The following is a 17609-nucleotide window of genomic DNA, read 5'->3' as shown; positions in this document are numbered from 1 at the left end:
TTAAGTCTGTTGTTACTCAGTAAGCTTTAATTACCGCCTTTGAGCACTATTTTCTCAAATAGCTTCAGGACACGCTCTCTCCTAACGCTTTTTAATTTTTTTTACAGCACAAACAAAAGTCCTTTCATTTCTCTGTTTTAAAAACACATAAATAAAAGGCATTGTCATTTACAGAGCTCAAACTCTCGTAAATGGGAGGCCTAGTGCATTGCTAGTGCTTGTTTTGTTTATCGATACTGCCTCTACCTTTCTTCGCTAGATGGCGCTCCACTCCATTATTCCCTGTCTGATGGCGCGTAATAGTTGTTAAGCGGTCACTAGGCAACAAGTCGGCGAGAGTGAGTGGCTGGTAGCGGAGACGGTGCCGGTGGGGAGAGCTGCCGAGCGGTCACCGTGGCTGAGGGGAATCACTCGTGAGAGAAACGTCCGGACTTGCCGCCGCAGCACTGGTAATTACATAAAATGACTCTGTGGACGGATAGGGCGCGGGTGCTAAGCGGTACTGAATCAAGAAGTGTGGCGTTCTTGGGTCTGATTTACAAGCTACACACTCACCCTGTCCACCTCGCTTCCTTAACTTCCTAAACAGCAGGCCGAGGGGTCGCCGAGAGCTCAGCGTCATTACACACAGGTTCCAAGTGGTCTCACCTGCAGCTTGTTAGCTGTGACTACACTTAACATGCCGAGACTTTAAGGCTCCCAATTATCATAACAAATATAACATTACAAACCTCGGAGGACGAAGTGATATTGTGTTAGAGGTAGCGTTCCAGTTTATCGTATTAGAAGCGCTGAAATCATAATTTTAAAAATTATAAAATGTAAGCCTATAGTCGTGAACTGTAGGGTATCTGAGATTTGGAGCACAGACTGCTGGTAACTAATAGCCTGCCACTTAACAGCCACCGACTACCCTTTTCATCATCACCTTTCATACCAATGAAACTATCTTCGAATAGAGGCCCGCAAGTATTTTTGGGGCCCCGGGTGTACATGTGCCCAGATGTAAACAATTCAAGAATACTCCGAGGAAGGGACGAAGTGAAGATAAACAAAGGACAAACAAAGTCCAATCATTACACTGGGCGAAAGTGAAGATGTGAGGCACCTCTAATTTGCATGTGACATCATAAAGTGTATTCACAGAAAGTGACGTCACAGTGCTATTATTCATCGTTGGCATCACTGAAATCACCTAGTGTGGATGTCTGTAACAGGAATGAAAGGGTAAATGCCTAAAAGTAGTCAGTCTACCTATTTTAAAGCTGTATTAAGTGGATTACAGTAGTAACATTGAACGGAAAAATTAGACACAAGTCTCACGAAGATTAATGTCCGTATTCAATGATAACTGATTGCTTCCAGATTAGGGCATAGTAAAAATTCTAGAGCATTGCAAAAAATTAATTGGTTGGCATCACTATGGTAAAAAAATATGCAATAGGGTATAGTGTAATAAAGTTCAGTTCAAATACATGTACCTTTTCATTTAAAAGCTTTATAAATTAAAGGTCAGAACTAAAAAAGGGACAACAGAGTTCTGTAGATACTAAGCAAAGCATGAATTATAGACAAGGGCCATGCCTTCATGTGAGGCTGCATCAAAGAAAGTTAAAAGCACCCGTGTTTTTGATGCAGCACGTTCCAGAATGCAAGGAAATAGCAGTAGGAGGCACTACTTACATGTGATATAAAGGAGCAACTTGAGACCTCTTCTGGTGGGAATCTGTGCTATTGAAAGTTACAGTTTTCATACAAATCACCTTTACTGTGACTGGAAAAGAAAGGTTGAATATGCACTTATTTTGGAACCATTAGTGAAGCCAGTTGTGAGGATAAGGTAGTGGACAGCTTTGGAGTGAGTGTGTTCACTCAAGTGCGTGTGTTTGTTGCAGCAGTATATCAGTGCTGTTTATTCCTGCCCCTGCGATGAGCGTTTAGGCCTTTGTATCATCTGGACAGAGAAACAATATCAGCAGTTAGGTTTTGCTTCAAGACTACTGCAGAACAGCTCAGTTTCTTAGCTAGAGACTGGAAGCTGACCTCTTACTCATCCCCTGAGAATTGTTCTTATATTCTCTTGGAATAATTAGAAGTTCTTCCTTCACATTGCTACGGGATGTTACTAAAGGATTCTTGCTGTTGTAGCGAACTAAGTGGGAGATTGATGTGACAGACCCATGGCTTTAAGTGAGCCGGGTCTCACCGGTGCTGAGCACCTGCAGTTTTTAGGTCTCGCTGAGCCAGCGCGTGCGCTGCTCTGCGAGAAATTTAGTCTGTGGGTTTTCAAAGTGCTGCCACAGGCTTTTGGTGGCCTAGGGCTTGCTTCATGCGAGCGTGCACGCGCGCAGCCGCCATGTGGGTGTCTGTCAAGGCTCATTAAGCCTTGCGTGCCTCAGTGAGCTTTCACTCTCGTGCTTTTTTTCTTCATGTTTAAAAGCCGCTTTCAGTAGGCTCCTTTTTAGAATCTTGGCATTCCACGCTTTTATGCCCGATTCAAATTAACATTTGAACAGCCCCACTTTTTTCTTTTTTTACTCATACAAAAGTATTTATTTTTTAATACATCACTTTAAGTAGGGCTGTCTTCAGACTGAATTTAGAGTTAATTTTTTCTTTTTTTTCTTCAATGTGTTTGCTTTTCTTAGGTAACTCAAAAGAGGAAATAGTCTGTAGTATATGCCGTGAGTTGAAAAGACATGATAAAATAACCCGAAGAGAAACAATTGCATTATGGATTAAATCGTAATGAACTAAAGTATGTTAGGTTTAGCAACGTTATATTTTTTCTTAGATTGCATATTTACATACAATATTAGTTCTTGCACACTCCAGGGTTCAGTGTCCAAGCAATCACACAATTTTTTTTCTGCTCCTAACGATTTTGCTTTTTCTGCTGTTTCTTTTCTCGACATCAAGCACTAAACCCTGACCCCTGTGTGACAGTGAGCACAATAAAACTGCATAGAGCTCCTGTTAGCAGAGTTCCAAACCCTCACCCCTCCTGCCTATTCATGCAAACACAGCTGCTTCTCGGAAGCTTTTAAGCAGTGATACAGTCACCATGCCACCTTGCCTAAACAATCATTGGCATAAAAATCATAAACAGCGTCATCTGTTCAGTATCAAATAGTCTTGACCGCCTACGCGTTTCGTCCTTTGCTGGACGTCATCAGGGCTACAATTATAAATCAGACAATCCTTAGTCTTGAACTCAAACTTCCTGAATTTGTTCCTTAATTTTGAGATTCAATTTCTAATCAGTTGCAATATCCATTTGTGATCGAATATCTTGTAGGTTTAATTTATAAAAGGACTCCCCTCAATCTTCTTCCAATAGATGTATATTCTGTTCAAACGTTGCAACTTTTATTCTGGCTAGTTCTTTAAATCCTCACTAAATCTGTCCTGTTCATTCGTCCTCAGTTGCTTAACTTCTCACTTTACAAAACTATTTTCTGTATCAGCCACTGCTTCAATGAGCCCATGTCCTCGTACAGCCGGTCTGATAAATCCCACTATAACCAGAATCTGGCCTGGCGATTTTTCTCTGGACTAATGTCAATTATGGACTGATATAATTGTGGATACTTAGAAGACGCTCCTTTTCCTTAAGTAGTAATTAAAACAAAACATGCTACAATTTACAAATACTTGTGTAACATTCAAGTAGCAGTTGGGTGTCACTCAAAATGACATACTTATGATGTAGAAATGCCACTTGTAAATACAGGGCAAATACAAAAATGTCACACATAGGCAAGGGAGTAGCACGAAAATAAAAATACCCCCCCATTTTCATGCAAAGCTCTTCCGGCACCAAGCACGTGAAGCAAGTCACCCTCCCCAGAAGAGCTCTTTTGTCTCATCCAAGCATCTATCCATTCCACCTTTTTATCCTTTCACCCACCCGCTCATATCCACCATTTCACCTTTACATTCTGTCATCCATTTATTCTTTCATTAATCATTGTCTTTCACCATTCTGTCCATTCCTCCATCCATGTGCTCATCCATCAATCCCTTCACCCTTTCACTCACCCATTCAGCCATCCATCCTTTCATCCATCCATCCATCCAGCCTATTGCTCATCCATCCATACTTTCACTCCACCCTTTCCTTAATCCATCCATCCATCCATTTCCCTTTAACACACCCACTCTTCCTTTCACTTATTCATCCATCAATTCACTCAGGCATTCTTCCATTCACTGGTTCACTCATCCACTCATCCTTTCTTCCATCCCGCCACCTTCCCTTTCACTCATCTATCCATTCTTTCACTCAGCCACCCTAACATCCATCCTTTCTTCTCATACATCCATTATTTCACTTACCTATCCATCCTTTCGCTCATTTATCCATCCACCCTTTCACTCAGCCATCCATCCTTTCACTAATCCATTCAACCTTCCACCAATCCCCTCATCCAGCCATTCACCCTTTCATTCATACATCCTTTCATTCATTCATCCATCCATTCTCTCACCATCCATCCCCTCTTTCACTCATCTATTCAATCACCCTTTCACTCATCCATTCATCATTTCGTCCACCCACCCTCCATTTCACTCATTCATACATTTATCCTTACATCCACCCTTTTACTAATCTGTCCATCCATTCTTCATTTCACTTATCCACCCATCACTCATCTGTCATTTCACTCATTCATCCACTCGTTCACCCCATCCATTCATCCTACCTTTCACTCATTTATCCATCCACCCTTTTACTCAGCCATCCATCCTTTTACTCATCCATTCACCCTTCCATTCAGCAGGTGTTTTGCAAGTCATGTATGATGCACAGTGCCAGGACTTGAGGTGACTGTGACATAGCATTGTGGTTACTTTTTTTGAAGTTTTATATAGCACAAACTCGGCCCAAAATCTGTGGAGCGCTTTACACAAGTAACAATGATTCTACAAAAGGTCATATTTTCTTTTATTTTTTTTAGGTATGGGGAGGGTTAATGATTTTTCTAGAATTTCAGTATTTAGACCCAAAGGCACGACTTGTACCTTGTTTCCCACTTCCATTAAACAACCCCATGTGCTGCGAGGCCCATGGGAGGGAGTTTCATCCCTGGGACTTCACAGCAATAGTGTAGTGCTGAAGCCAAGGAGAGACGGCACTATGCCCTGGGCCTCAGAGTATGGGATAATGGCTCCAATGGCCAGGGAATGGGCGGGCCATAACTGGACCTTGCAGCCTGATGCAGCCTTTCAAGGCCTAGGGGAGTGCATTTTACTAAAAACTTCCCGGCCATTCTAGTATTTTCTGGCTGCTGCCTCCTTCCCCAACCCACCTCTTCTTACCTATAATGCTTGGCTGGTCCTTGGAACACAGGGGCCCTTCTGTTGCCTGGCAATGCAAAACAGAAAACATCGGCATGGCTTCAGGGTAGGTTTTTAAGAGAGGTGCTGCCCCACCCCTGACATTGTGTGCCAACACAATTGTTGGCTTTGCTGCTGCCCACTTCCCCACCCACTGTTTCCCTTCCCCCACCTCTGCACCCCCAGGAATGCCACCACACCCTTGAACCAGCTAGGTCAAGACACCTCCCTTAAAAAAAATACATTTGTGTTGTGAGAGGGGGCACTGGAGGAGCAGGTGGGCTTACTAATAGTGTTGCATTTCACACAGAAGTTGGGCCCCGTGTTTTTGACCTGAGTGCGGGACACTGGGCAGTTGCCCACACTGCCCATGCCTAGGGCTGGCCCTGATCGAATTGCAGCGACGTCATTACCAGCTGTAGTATTGGTGCCTCTTTTAATGATGTAATTTCCTACCCTTCTCCCGGGCCCCACCCCAGACGTCCGAGCCGGCCAAACGCCTTCTTGCTCGCGCTGACAGGCTGTTGAAACCACTACCAGTGGTCTTACAGATCAAATGTTGCTTCTCGTTTACTCTGCCAAGAGTATCTAGCCAGTCGCCTTCCTCACCCGGTATGGTAAAGAAGTAGGCTTTTCTGTCGTGCTGCACCCGAAGCTTCGCCGGGAATATCGGGCTGTACCGAAGGTCCAGGTCTCGCATTCTCTTTTTAACCAGCAGAAAGTCCCTGCAAAGCTCCTGCACTTTATGGCTATAATCCAGGAAGGCCATAATATTCCTCCCCTCATAATGCAGTGTCCCATGCACCCGGACATGCTGCAAGAGTACGTAGTGGTCTGTAAAATTAAAGAGCTGGGCAATGATGGTGCGGTGTGGCGCCCCCAGTCGGGTCCCCTCAATATTAAAGAACTTGGAGAGCTTACTTGGTCCCAAAACGTCCATGATCCAGTATTCCAAGAACAATTTGGCTGCTTATCCAACGGCACATTCCAGAAAACCCATGAAACTCAGGTTATTCGTTTGGGAGCGTCCTTCCGTGTCCTCGATCTACTCCTTCATGTGAATTGGCCCAGCGTTTTCTTCAGGGCCACCGCCTCCTACTGTAGTTCTTTAACATTTCTCTCAGCTTCTGTGATCCTCTCCGAGTTTTCTTGAAAGTTCACACAGAGAAGGTTCACCTCAATGGCCACACTATCTCTTTTGCCCATCAAGGCCTCCTGTGAACCCTGTATCTCGTATCTCTGCCATGAGATCCGCTATTGTTGGGACCCCTACCTCCTCTGATGGAGTCTGTTTGGCCTGTTCCCCATCAGCACCACTGGTTTGCACAGGGAGGGTGTAATTGTCAATCTGCGCACTGGCAGGCCTGTCTTTACCCACCCCTGAGGGCGGTCCACTCCACAGTAGGAAAGTGCAAGCGTTATGTACTTTGGGCTCAGGTGCTCTCAGTGCAAACACTCGCTGCCAACACTCAGTCTCCTGCAGCCCCAGGGACACTCGAGTTCATGATCCCCAGCCCAGGATCTAACGGATTTGATAATTATCCAGAGGTGTCATGCCACCCCAGGGCAGTCTGCTCCTCCTCTACTGCCACAACAGGAGCGGGCTGCACCCTCTGGGTGGCGGAGGGAGGGAGGGTGCTCCGCTGTCAAGATGGACCTTCTCCCCCGCAGACTGTCGCCGCAGCCCGCCGGCCTGCTCCTCCCGTCTCGCCTGCCACTGCCCAGATTAATGCTTCCACATGGGCATTCAGGGATTTCTTCCAGCTGCCGCCCCCCCCCCCACTCTGGAGCTCCGTCGTCTCTTGTTTCACTGCTTTGCTTCAGCTCCGGGCCCCAATACTGGAACTTGCCCCATACTTAGCAGGGCCCCACCTCCTCTCCGTTTGAGCGCCCATGGACCGCCGCCCTGATTCACGGCCCCACCGTCTAGGCCGCTACGGCATCGCTGCTGTCATGCTGGAATATGCATCGTGGCCCCGGGAAGCCTCCTGCCTGCAGCCTCTCCACCCATCAGTCACGGGCAAGCTGCAGGTCAACCAGCCGGCTGCCACAGCATCCCCAAGCCCTCAGCAACCTTCTCTACCATGCTTCTAGAGGTAACTGAGGCATTCAGTCCTCTTTTTGCTCTCTCTAAATGGTGTGGGTATGTGCAGAATGCTTGCTGCATCATAGCTTTTTGAAAGTGGACGCAAGTATATATGGTTTAGGGGTTATTGTAACACAAGCTCAATATGAGCAGGTGTTTTCAGTAGATTTTGCCTCTCTTTCCTGCATTTGAATTATTCTGTAATAAATCAGTATGGTAGTGTGTTTCTGTGCAAAGACTTATCAATGGTATTTTCCATTCCAATCTAGAACCCATCAGCAACACAGATTATCATTTTCACTTTGAAAAGTGGTTACTGTCATCTACACACAGCAGGGAAGTAAAGGCCAAAGTCATGACCATAAAAGACCCAGAGACAATCTGAAGCAATTTGGATCCTCACATGAACTTTCTAACCTGTAGGGAGAAGTTGTCCTTTATAGATGCCAAAAGGAAATACATGCTACCGCTGGAGATTTCCAAAAGTCTCATATTCAGTCATCTACCTCCTTAAGTTTAATGCAAATCCATTGTAAATTTCTCCAGGCAAGCTCTTATCCCACTTTTAAAGTAATCAAAGTAAAGCATGTTTAGACTCACACTGCTCTCCTCCTCAAGGGCGTACACTGTTAACATTTCTTCATCAAAAGTTGATCGATGCCACTACTTAGACCCATGTACGCCACTGCCAGAGGGCTATGTTTCCCAAGTACCATCAATTAGTTGACTGAGGGAGAATGCCTTGGAGTTGCCCAATGCAGTCTGTAAGCATTGGAGAAAATACTTTGGTGCAGCTTAAAGGGTGTATGTAAACGGTTGAAGATAATAGGATTCAGACTTCTAGTTCAGAAATCTAATCATAACAAATGCCTCAAAACTTCAAAATTTGAACTCTAGGAGGTTCTACATAACAAGTCACTGACATGGTTAAAGGACCAGGTTGAGGCAGAAGTGATCTTATCCTTAAAATTCCCTTAGGAGTCTGCTTCCATACTCAAAAGGTTCCTGGCCCTGCAAGTGAGAGAAGAAATAAAAGGAAGGAAGCCAAAATAGAGAAGTGAAATGGCATTGACGTAAGCCTAGTGTGATTTGGACACTACTTAAAAAAGTTATTTTCTATTATGTCCCCATACCTCTGGGCTAATCTGAGCCCTTCTCCCATGTCAAGAATCTGGATCTGGTTTCCGTCCTTTGTCTTTCGAAGTCATTTAGAGCCTCGTAATTTATGGTAATGACTCATATGTTCAGTGCAAATGTACTCCGCTTTCATGCCCCAGGTGTTCCTGCCTCCAAACTGTGTATCTACTCTTCTACTATCCTGATAATCCACGGGCAGGGCTAGCCGCCATGCCGAGCTGTCGCACCTAGTTGTGCCCTCCTTCTGGCCCCGGGCAATCCTGCAAATTCCTGGTTTCCCACACCCCATCCGTGAAAGGGGGAGGTCACCTTTCATCTACAACGTCACCCCCAGGCCTTCATTGAATGGGGTGGGGGCAACTGAACCCCTCTGCATTTAGGCGGGCGGCGCCATGGGACACGTCCATAAGGGAGGATGTCTGAGATGGTGCGGGCTGGCCTCAGTGCACACAGAGGGGCGGCCGTGGAGGATCTGGGGGTCTGTGGGCGCCCCTCCGACCCACTGTTCGGACGACTGAACTGCAGACTGCCTGATGGCACAGGGGCCCAGAGAGCTGTGCACCCTGGCCACAAGAGGATAGATTGACACAGCCTAATCAACTCGGCGATTTACTGGCAGGTGTTTCGGCCAGCCAAACTGGAACGCTGACTGCCGGACACCACGGGGGACCTGGAGAGCTGTGCGACCCAGGTATGAGAGGATAGATCGTTGCGGCCTAATTGAGGGACGACTGCCTACTTCCAGGGATGTCACTGTGCCCACATCTGATGGAATTGAGGAAACAGTGGTAGAAACAGCGCTGAGGAACCACAGTTTTCCAGTCCTCCTGCACATATCCTGGTGGGATACAACACCACCCTTGTTGATGACACCAGGGGCACAGTGAGTAACTCAGACCTCTATTGTCGACCCCTCCCCCTCAAGCAAGCACCATAACCCGCCACACCTCCCACTATGATGGTCGCAGGAGTTAGCTCTACTGTAACAACAGGTGTTGGGAGCCTCTGGGGCAAGGAAGGAGTGCTCTTACCTCACCTAGATGGGGAGGACGAGGTTGGACAGTCACCGAAGTCACCTGAATTTCACATTGGCTCCATCATGGCGAGATACTTGCTCCAGAAAGAGGGCGCACCGACTGGTATTCTTGTGTCACAAGAGGGATGTGAAGCAGAATAATGGCCATGACACACTCCACTATTATAGTCCTCAAGTGGAATGTGCGGGTCTGAACTCACCTGGAAATTATATTAAATCTAGGCCTACATCAGAAGACGTAAGGTTCAGGTCGCCCTACTACAAGAAACGCACTTCACTCAGACAGAGGGTATAGCATTACAAATTAGGTGGTGTGACTGAGTCTATTTTACATCATACTCTTCCTATGCCCATGGGTTGCTTATCTGGGTCCTGCCTGGCGGACCCTTATTTCCACAATTTGAGGTGATCGAGATTGAGGGGTGGTACTTAGCAGTGGGGGCAAACTAGAGGGGAAAGATGTGGTGTTAGTGAACCTTTACGCCCCCAACACTGATCAACTGGCTTTCCTGGGATTCCTGTCCCCTCACTTCCCAGTGCTGCTGAATTACGCATTGATAATTGGTGGTGACTTCAATTGCATAGCTAATACAGACCTAGATGGATCCCACCCTCCACTACTGTTGCTTAAGCTACGACTTTGGCGTAGTCTACAAGGTTTGCTTTCCCACTGACGGGTGGGAAGTGAAATCATTTTTTGGGGGTTACTAACATTTATTTGATTCTTTACAGTATCATACACACAGTACTAAGAAGAACAGGCCCCTTTAACTAAAAGTATTTATTACAATAGGGTGGACCTGTTTGTCAGTACATCTAAAATCACATATGATATTATAAAAACAGCAAAAAGACACAATGCACATAACAAGAATAAAATGAAAATTTCTAACATATTTAAGATGTCACCTAGAAGCCCAACAGCCTAAATCTACTTCTACGTGCTACCCTAGGAGAGCATGTAGTAGAGTAACTTGCGGACCTGAGTTTTTTGGGAAGAAGCGGCGCACTGCATACCTGGTTCACAGTTTTGGCTGTCGTTATCACAAGGGCCGTGGAGGAAGTTTTCCCTGTGAAAGGCAAACATGGACTGCTCTTATCAGCCCCAGACAAGATGCATCAGCGTATTTAAAGGCCTTCAATAGCCAAGCATGTCTTCGGATGGTGTCTTGTAGGATAACATGGGATGACATCCATGGTGTTTATTATTTGCAATAGATTTGGCCAGATCTGGAATGGATTTGAGGGCCTGCCTGGAATGGAGAGGAACATAGCGACATTTTACGTCATCCTCGGCTTGTACTTTCAAATATGATGTCACAGGCAAAATAAACCAAATATGGAGATGTACTGTGTTTTTAATGTATACCAAGATTTATGTTCTCCTTCTTAAATTTACTCTATGAGTGACCTCTATCTCCACCTAAAGAAAATACAACATAATGCGACATCTTAATAATATTTGCTTTTATGCAAAGCAAAGCATGATTACTTTAAGCCATGCATAGTTTCAAGCATTTACCACATATTATCTAATATGGAGATGCGTGTTGGCGACCAAAAATACCAGTGTTGGAATGGAATGGCCTTGATTAAAAATGTGAAGCCTAAAAACACATTGAAGAAGCAATGTCTCCTCAGTCCATGACTCATAACCAATGTGATATTGGAAGAGGAAAAGGAAAACAAAGTCGTAGTTTGTTCTCCTTGGAAAGCATGTCAATATCCCCTGATACATACACAGGATACATTTGGTCATTGTAGAGGCCTGGCAATGTGTTCCTATATCCATAAACCTGCACATCTGATGGTTCAGCACTCATTGGTTTATCATAGGTACTTGTGGATTATGGAAATTCAGCTTCGTAAGGCTCAAAAGCCAGCAACGCATCAAATCATTGGTCAACGAGAGGCAAATTTGCTCTGTCATACATCTCCATGTTGGGGGGACAGAAACAGGGCTTTATATAATCTCTGGTGCTCATGTAATGACTAAATCATGACCTCTGCAGCACAACAAGCAATAAGTATTTCACGTAATTGTTCCAGTTCTAAGTCCAAGATGATTTCAGTCGGACAATGCATGTACCAGAATACAGGTCTCGCTTATGGTGTGTCCGATTTCCGGAAGGTTAGTGTAGGACTTGGCCTTTTTGGCTAAAGTTCCCTAAACGTTTTGCTTTCCCCCTAGACCGTTTTCCTGACATAGAGTTGCCAATTTAGATGCTTTGGGTACTTTGCCACTGCTGGTCAGTGTCGAAGTACAAGTGTTCCCTGTGTAAAGTGTAATGGTAATTGGTTGGCCATGATTGGTATGTTTGCCTTACTAGTAAAGTCCCTAGTGATGTGCACTGTGGTTGCCAGGGCTAGTTATGTAAAGGTGCGCGGAGAAGGGAACTCGGGCCTGTAGTGTTGGACCTGCGCGCAGTTTGCTAAGTTCGGATGTTGTCCTGACAAGTGCAGCCACTTGTCAGGCCTTACTTTCCCTTTTGCGTACACAGTGGGCACCCCTGTGGTCGTTCCCGGGTAACCCCTGGGCAGGGTGCAGTGTAAGTAAAAGGCAGGACATATACTGAGGCGTGTGCTATGTCCTGACGGTGAAAAACACTCCATTTCGTTTTTCACTGGTGAAAGGCCATCCTGCCCATAGGACTGAATGGAGGAGGGTGGGTATTGTGTTTGTAAGCCTAGTTTCTGATAGGTTTAAAATGGAGAGGTGAAGTTTAGTATGCATGAACTCACAGTGTCATAACACATCTTTCTATGAAAGTGGTTTTGTCACTGTGTGTTCAGAAGCGCCTCTTTTAGAAAGTGGCTTAGTTTTGTGCTTTAAGCATTTCGGTTTTTTTCACTGCTGAATGTGGATTGACTGTCTGGATCTGATAGGCGAGAGGAGCTGCGGGAGGTCTTGACCCAGGGAGGGGTTGGGATGGCACCAGGCTGACCAGCATCTAGAGAGTAGGGGGAGGAGAAGCCCGGGAGGTGAAGAGGCCTGGGTTGCTGCTATAAAACAATTGACCTGTCTCCTGCTGAGTGATTAAGGATCCAGACCCCCAGTATCAAAGGGAGAAAGGTGACACTGGGAGGGAGACACCCAGAACTGATTTAGGCAAGGGTCAGGGACCCCTGAGCACAACAAACTTGAAAGACATTTAGGGGTATAACTATGAGAGCTGAGACCCCTGAACATTGGACTAGAAATGGATTGAGACTGAAAAGGCTTGGACCCATTTCGTGGTCAAGAGGAACCTCTGCTAAGGAAGGAACAACTGAAGAGACTGCTGTGAAGGACCGACCCTTGCTTCGTGATCTGAGGCTGGTCTGCAGTTTGCTGTTTTAACCAAGGAAGAGGCTGTTGGGACTGTGCTTTGTCCACTGGGTCCCCCTGCTTGAAGAAGACTGTGCTTTGTGCTGTATCTTGTTACCCCAAGGGCCCAAGGTGAGCTGGCTCCCTGTTTGGAAACACAGGAACATAAATGTTTCTGGAGAAGTTTCAAGCGATGCGGTGGGCATGTGTTGTAGCAGCTTGAGACCCTCGGAAGGTGTGCCCTGTGATCTTGGCACACAGAGGAGAAGTGAGACTCGGACGCGCTGGGTGCATGTCATGGTGCACAGGAGGCGTTGGTGAAGAGCGCCTAGTCAACGTGTGCATCGATGGTGAAGTGAGTCTCGGACGCGCTGGGTGCTTGTCATGGTGCACCGCAGGCATTGGTGAAGAGCGCCTAGTCCACGTGCGCATCAACGTGCACATCAGAGGTGAAGGGAGTCTCGGACGCGCAGGCTGCATGTCGTGGTGCAGAGGAGGCGTTGGTGAGGAGCGCCTGGTCACCATGTGCATCGGAAGTAGAGTGAGTCTCGGACGCGCAGGGTGCATGTCAGGGTGCAACGGAGGCGCTGGTGAAGAGCGCCTGGTCATCGAGTGCACCGGAGGAGAAGTGAGGCTCGGACACGGTGATCGTTTCGTGGTGCGGCTGAAGGCGTTGGTGAAGAGCGTCTGGATATCGGGGCAGTGAAGCAGTGTGCATGCTTTGGCGCAACCTGGGACTTTGGAGGTGATCGGCTGATCATCTGTGCACCGGAAGAAAATGAGTCTCTGCAGCGCGGTGTGCGTGTCTTGATGCCAACTGAGACTGCCGGAAGGAGTGCCTGGTGAACGTGCACTCGGAGTCGACGTGAAGTCCCATCAGCGTTGTGTGTGTCGCTTCGTGCCAGAGGAGACCCGGAGGGTGCTGTGGTGAACGTGCACCCGGAGTAACGTAATCTTAGAGGCGTGGGGTACGTGTGCCCTGCGGCCGCCTGAGACCTTCCTAACAGTCACGGCCCGGACCGGCAGCCCCAGAGGAGCTGAGCTGCCAGGCCGAGCCGCTGAGGCTCATTGGGAAAGTGCTGCACCGAAGCCCCAGTTCGCTGAGGAGGAGAGGAGATTGGGGTCACACCCCCAGGTAATATGGATCACTACCTAGGCGGGGTGCGGGCTCGGAGGGACACTCTCTCGGCCTCTCATTCCTTCTAGCGACGTGAGCCTTTGCTTCGGCTCAGATTGGAGCCCGTACTGACCAAAGGAGTGGCAGTACTGGGGCCAGAGTGAGAAGCTGTACTTTGTGATCATTGATACGCGTGGGGGGTAACTGTTATCGGAGAGGCTGATTGTCGTAATACACATTGCCAATATTGCTGCTAACGAACTTCCGGACTGTCTTATGACGCCTGACATTATTCCTGCATAACGAAGTACACGATTGTAGCGCTACACATTAATGTATTTCTCCATTGCAAAGTAGAGGATTGTAGTGGTCCACATTGCATTATTGCTTCATTGCAAAGTACATGATTGTAGCTACTCATTACATTATTCCTTCATGGCAAAGGTCATGATTGTAGCGGTGCTCATTACATTATTTCTTCATTACAAAGTACGTGATTGGGGTGTGACGCATTGCCTTATTCCTTCATTTCGCAGTACATGATTGTAGCCGTACGCATTGCATTATTTCTCCCATTGCAAGGCACTGGGGTGTATCATTACGCATTGTATTATTTCTCCTTTGCCAAGCACAGGATTGTATTGTTACGCAGTGCACTATTGTTTGTCCATTGCAACGTGTGTGATTCTAGCATTACGACCAGCATAGCATTTGGAAAGCGGTGGTTGGGATTTGAACCTACCAGCCAGCCGGAACGAATATTACCCTTTATTATATGTTGGCTTTTGTATTGTGTGGTCTGATCGTATATCTTGTTATATAAATTTTATACTTGTTTTATCAAACTCGTGTGGAGTCCATTTGTGGTGTCACCAGTGGGTTGCTGTGAGTGTGGTTGCACATACTGTACACTAGTGCCTTGGAGATCAGCCTGGCTGCTCATGCCAAGCTACTAAGGGGGTGAGCAGGGCTATCTCAAATGGTGTCCTTACTTGGCCTAACATTGAGGGAGGAGTCCCGAATTTGGTGACAGTGGTGCGGGACTGGGACTCCAGCTTCCAACAGTTAGCATCCAGTTTTCGCTCAATTCAAATATCCAAGCATGTTGGATATAACAAGCAAAAATTTCTCTGCATCTTTGTTCAGCTGGATACATGTGTGCAATGATGTTGGTTTCCTTGACAGAATAAAAGAAAGACGATGACACCACAGCTGATTAGTAGTAGAATGGTTGGGACTCCTCCAAAAAATACTGGAGAACAGGAAGTGAAAAAATGACAGAATCAGTCCAAACACTGCTTTGAATCCAGTCAACACACTAGATGGGATGTTCTTAAAAAGATGCACGACAAACAAGAAACAGGAGTAAACCCGTTAACCCAGTTGAGACCGGGTAATTATTGCAACAATAAAACAACGTCTCAACAGGTATATCAAGTGGGGGGACTGTTCAAAGGAAGAGTCAATCACATACACAGGAAAGGAACAAGGGAGACCAATGGAGAGTGGAAAGGTTGTTATTTTTGCATATAGAAGCACAGAAATACAACTAAATTGCAGTAACCATAATAACCAGATGTGCACTGGAAGTGTTGTAGTGAATGAACGGCGCAGTGACACATGTGATAAGGAGACAACGTGAGGCGGCGCAAAAGTTAAGGTAATCGGTGGAGGTCAAACAAAAGTATTTACACTCACAAACATAATTTAATCATTTCTGAGTGACCAATAAAATGCCGCAAATGGCGTTGTAGAGTCGACGGCGTTTCGACCTCTCTAACTTGAGGTCATCATCAGGACGATGGTTACACGATTCAATTAGAGTGCTCTATAGAATCAGGAGGAAAGGGAGGGAAAATCAATAGGATTCAAACCCAGAAAAACGAATGAGAAAAAACGGAAAGGGAAGAGAACAGAGTAATACCTGGCGGCAATCAATGAGGAGGGGGGAAAGGGAAGTTCAGAAGGTGATTCCTACACATCTGGAACCCGCGATGCGGTGTGGCTTGAAGAGGCGATCAATTGCAGGGAAGTGGTCTGGGAAGGAAAGGTATGAAAGGGTAATGGCCATCGAGGAAAAGGGGTAAGTGCAGGGTCCAAGGAGGCGGCTACATGGACTTACCTATAGTGGAAGGTCCAACGTCTAAGGGGACGAGCGTGCAGGTGGAAAGGCAGCACTCTGGAAGGGAAGGGAGAAAAACGGGTAATTGGAAAAACCGGCGCAATTAAGGCAAAAAGGGGGGGGGGGTAGAACGTGAAAGGAAAGGATGCGCTACGGTCTTATCCGAAGAATGAATTCAATGGGCAGTGGAGGGTTGAGTCCAGCAAGTCTTTCCGCTCCGTGAAGATTACGGGTGTCGGCATAAGTCCGGACAGCGTCAGGGGCGAGCGAAGTGTCTTCAGCGTATTGCCTGGTGTAACCGGAAACATAATCCGGCAGGGTCACGTGAGGGCAGTGGCGTGCGCGAACAGGGGATGACAGCTAGAGCGTAGGAGCGAGTGAATGGTGCCCCAGGGGGACAGGGAAGTAGCGTAAAGGTACTTACAGGTGAGAGCAGACAGTTAGGAGCCCCGGGGGGGAGGGGGCAGAAAAAGGAAAGATAATGGCATAGTAACATGGCCGTCTTGAGATAAAGCACCGAGTATGGGAGACATAAATTACATATTAAGACAGCATTCGAGGTTGGTTAATTTCTTAAAAACGTTTTTTACATAAAAATGGAATGTGGTACCCGAGAGATACAGTACATGGTAACAGTAATGCTGCACAGTTTGCAGTATGTCTGCGTAATGCTAATACATAGGAAAACATGACCAGTAAGGGGGAAATAAAAGCAACAAATTGCATATAATGAGGAACGTAAATGAGAATCAAGGAAATGGATACATCTGACAAAAAATAAACCAATGGAAAAACAGATTCCCGAGTACAAAGGAAACCATACATGGGGGTAATGTAACAGGCGAAAGGGGAAAAAGCATCATTTGGCATTAAGTGGAAATGCAAGGCTGTGCGAGTAGGTAAATCTGAACTTTGCACAGAATACATGAACTGTGCGAACCAAGATCTTGTATCTTGCGGTCAAGCTAAAATAACAGTAGTTACATTACACATGTCAAAAACATACAGGTCAAATAATATACTTCGTCTCAGAAAGAATTTTGTACAGAATAACAATAGAGAAAGGAGTATTGCACGGTAAGGTGAGGGTAGGGGTTCTATGTTATGGTGGTCACTGTGTTCCACTCATCAAGGGAATTCAGGCCATGGGCTACAGAGTTACAACGTGCAATCCATCTACATTCGCATTTATTCAGCAAGAGTTGGAGGTTCCCACCACGGATGGGTAGTAGTGGATGATCTATTACCTGCCATGTCATGTCTGTTTCCGAGTGATTGTTTTCTTTGTAATGTGTTGCCAGTGATGCAGTAATGATATTGCATCTAATGCGACTCTTATGTTGAGAGATGCGTTCTTTCCTTTCCTGTGCTATGTGATTGACTCTTCCTTTGAACAGTCCCCCCACTTGATATACCTGTTGAGACGTTGTTTTATCTTAAAAAGATGCACAGCACCAGTTGTTG

At 46.3% G+C, this 17609-nt stretch overlaps 1 protein-coding gene across 2 annotated transcripts in view; it reads left to right on the top strand.

Moving 5' to 3' along the window:
• The first annotated feature begins 317 nt into the window (after positions 1 to 317).
• LRP2BP (LRP2 binding protein) overlaps positions 318 to 17609 on the top strand; it is a 231223-nt gene continuing 213931 nt past the window's right edge. For both annotated transcript variants that reach the window (XM_085643285.1, XM_085643286.1), the window contains exon 1: positions 318 to 449. The gene's annotated coding sequence lies outside the window, so the exon portion shown is untranslated. The remainder of the gene's footprint in view (positions 450 to 17609) is intronic.

Source organism: Triturus cristatus, chromosome 2_2 (genome assembly GCF_964204655.1).
Source record: "Triturus cristatus chromosome 2_2, aTriCri1.1, whole genome shotgun sequence".
Lineage (NCBI taxonomy): Eukaryota > Metazoa > Chordata > Amphibia > Caudata > Salamandridae > Triturus > Triturus cristatus.
The sequence above is the reverse complement of the archived record's forward strand: the minus strand, read 5'-3'. Positions and strand labels throughout refer to the sequence as shown.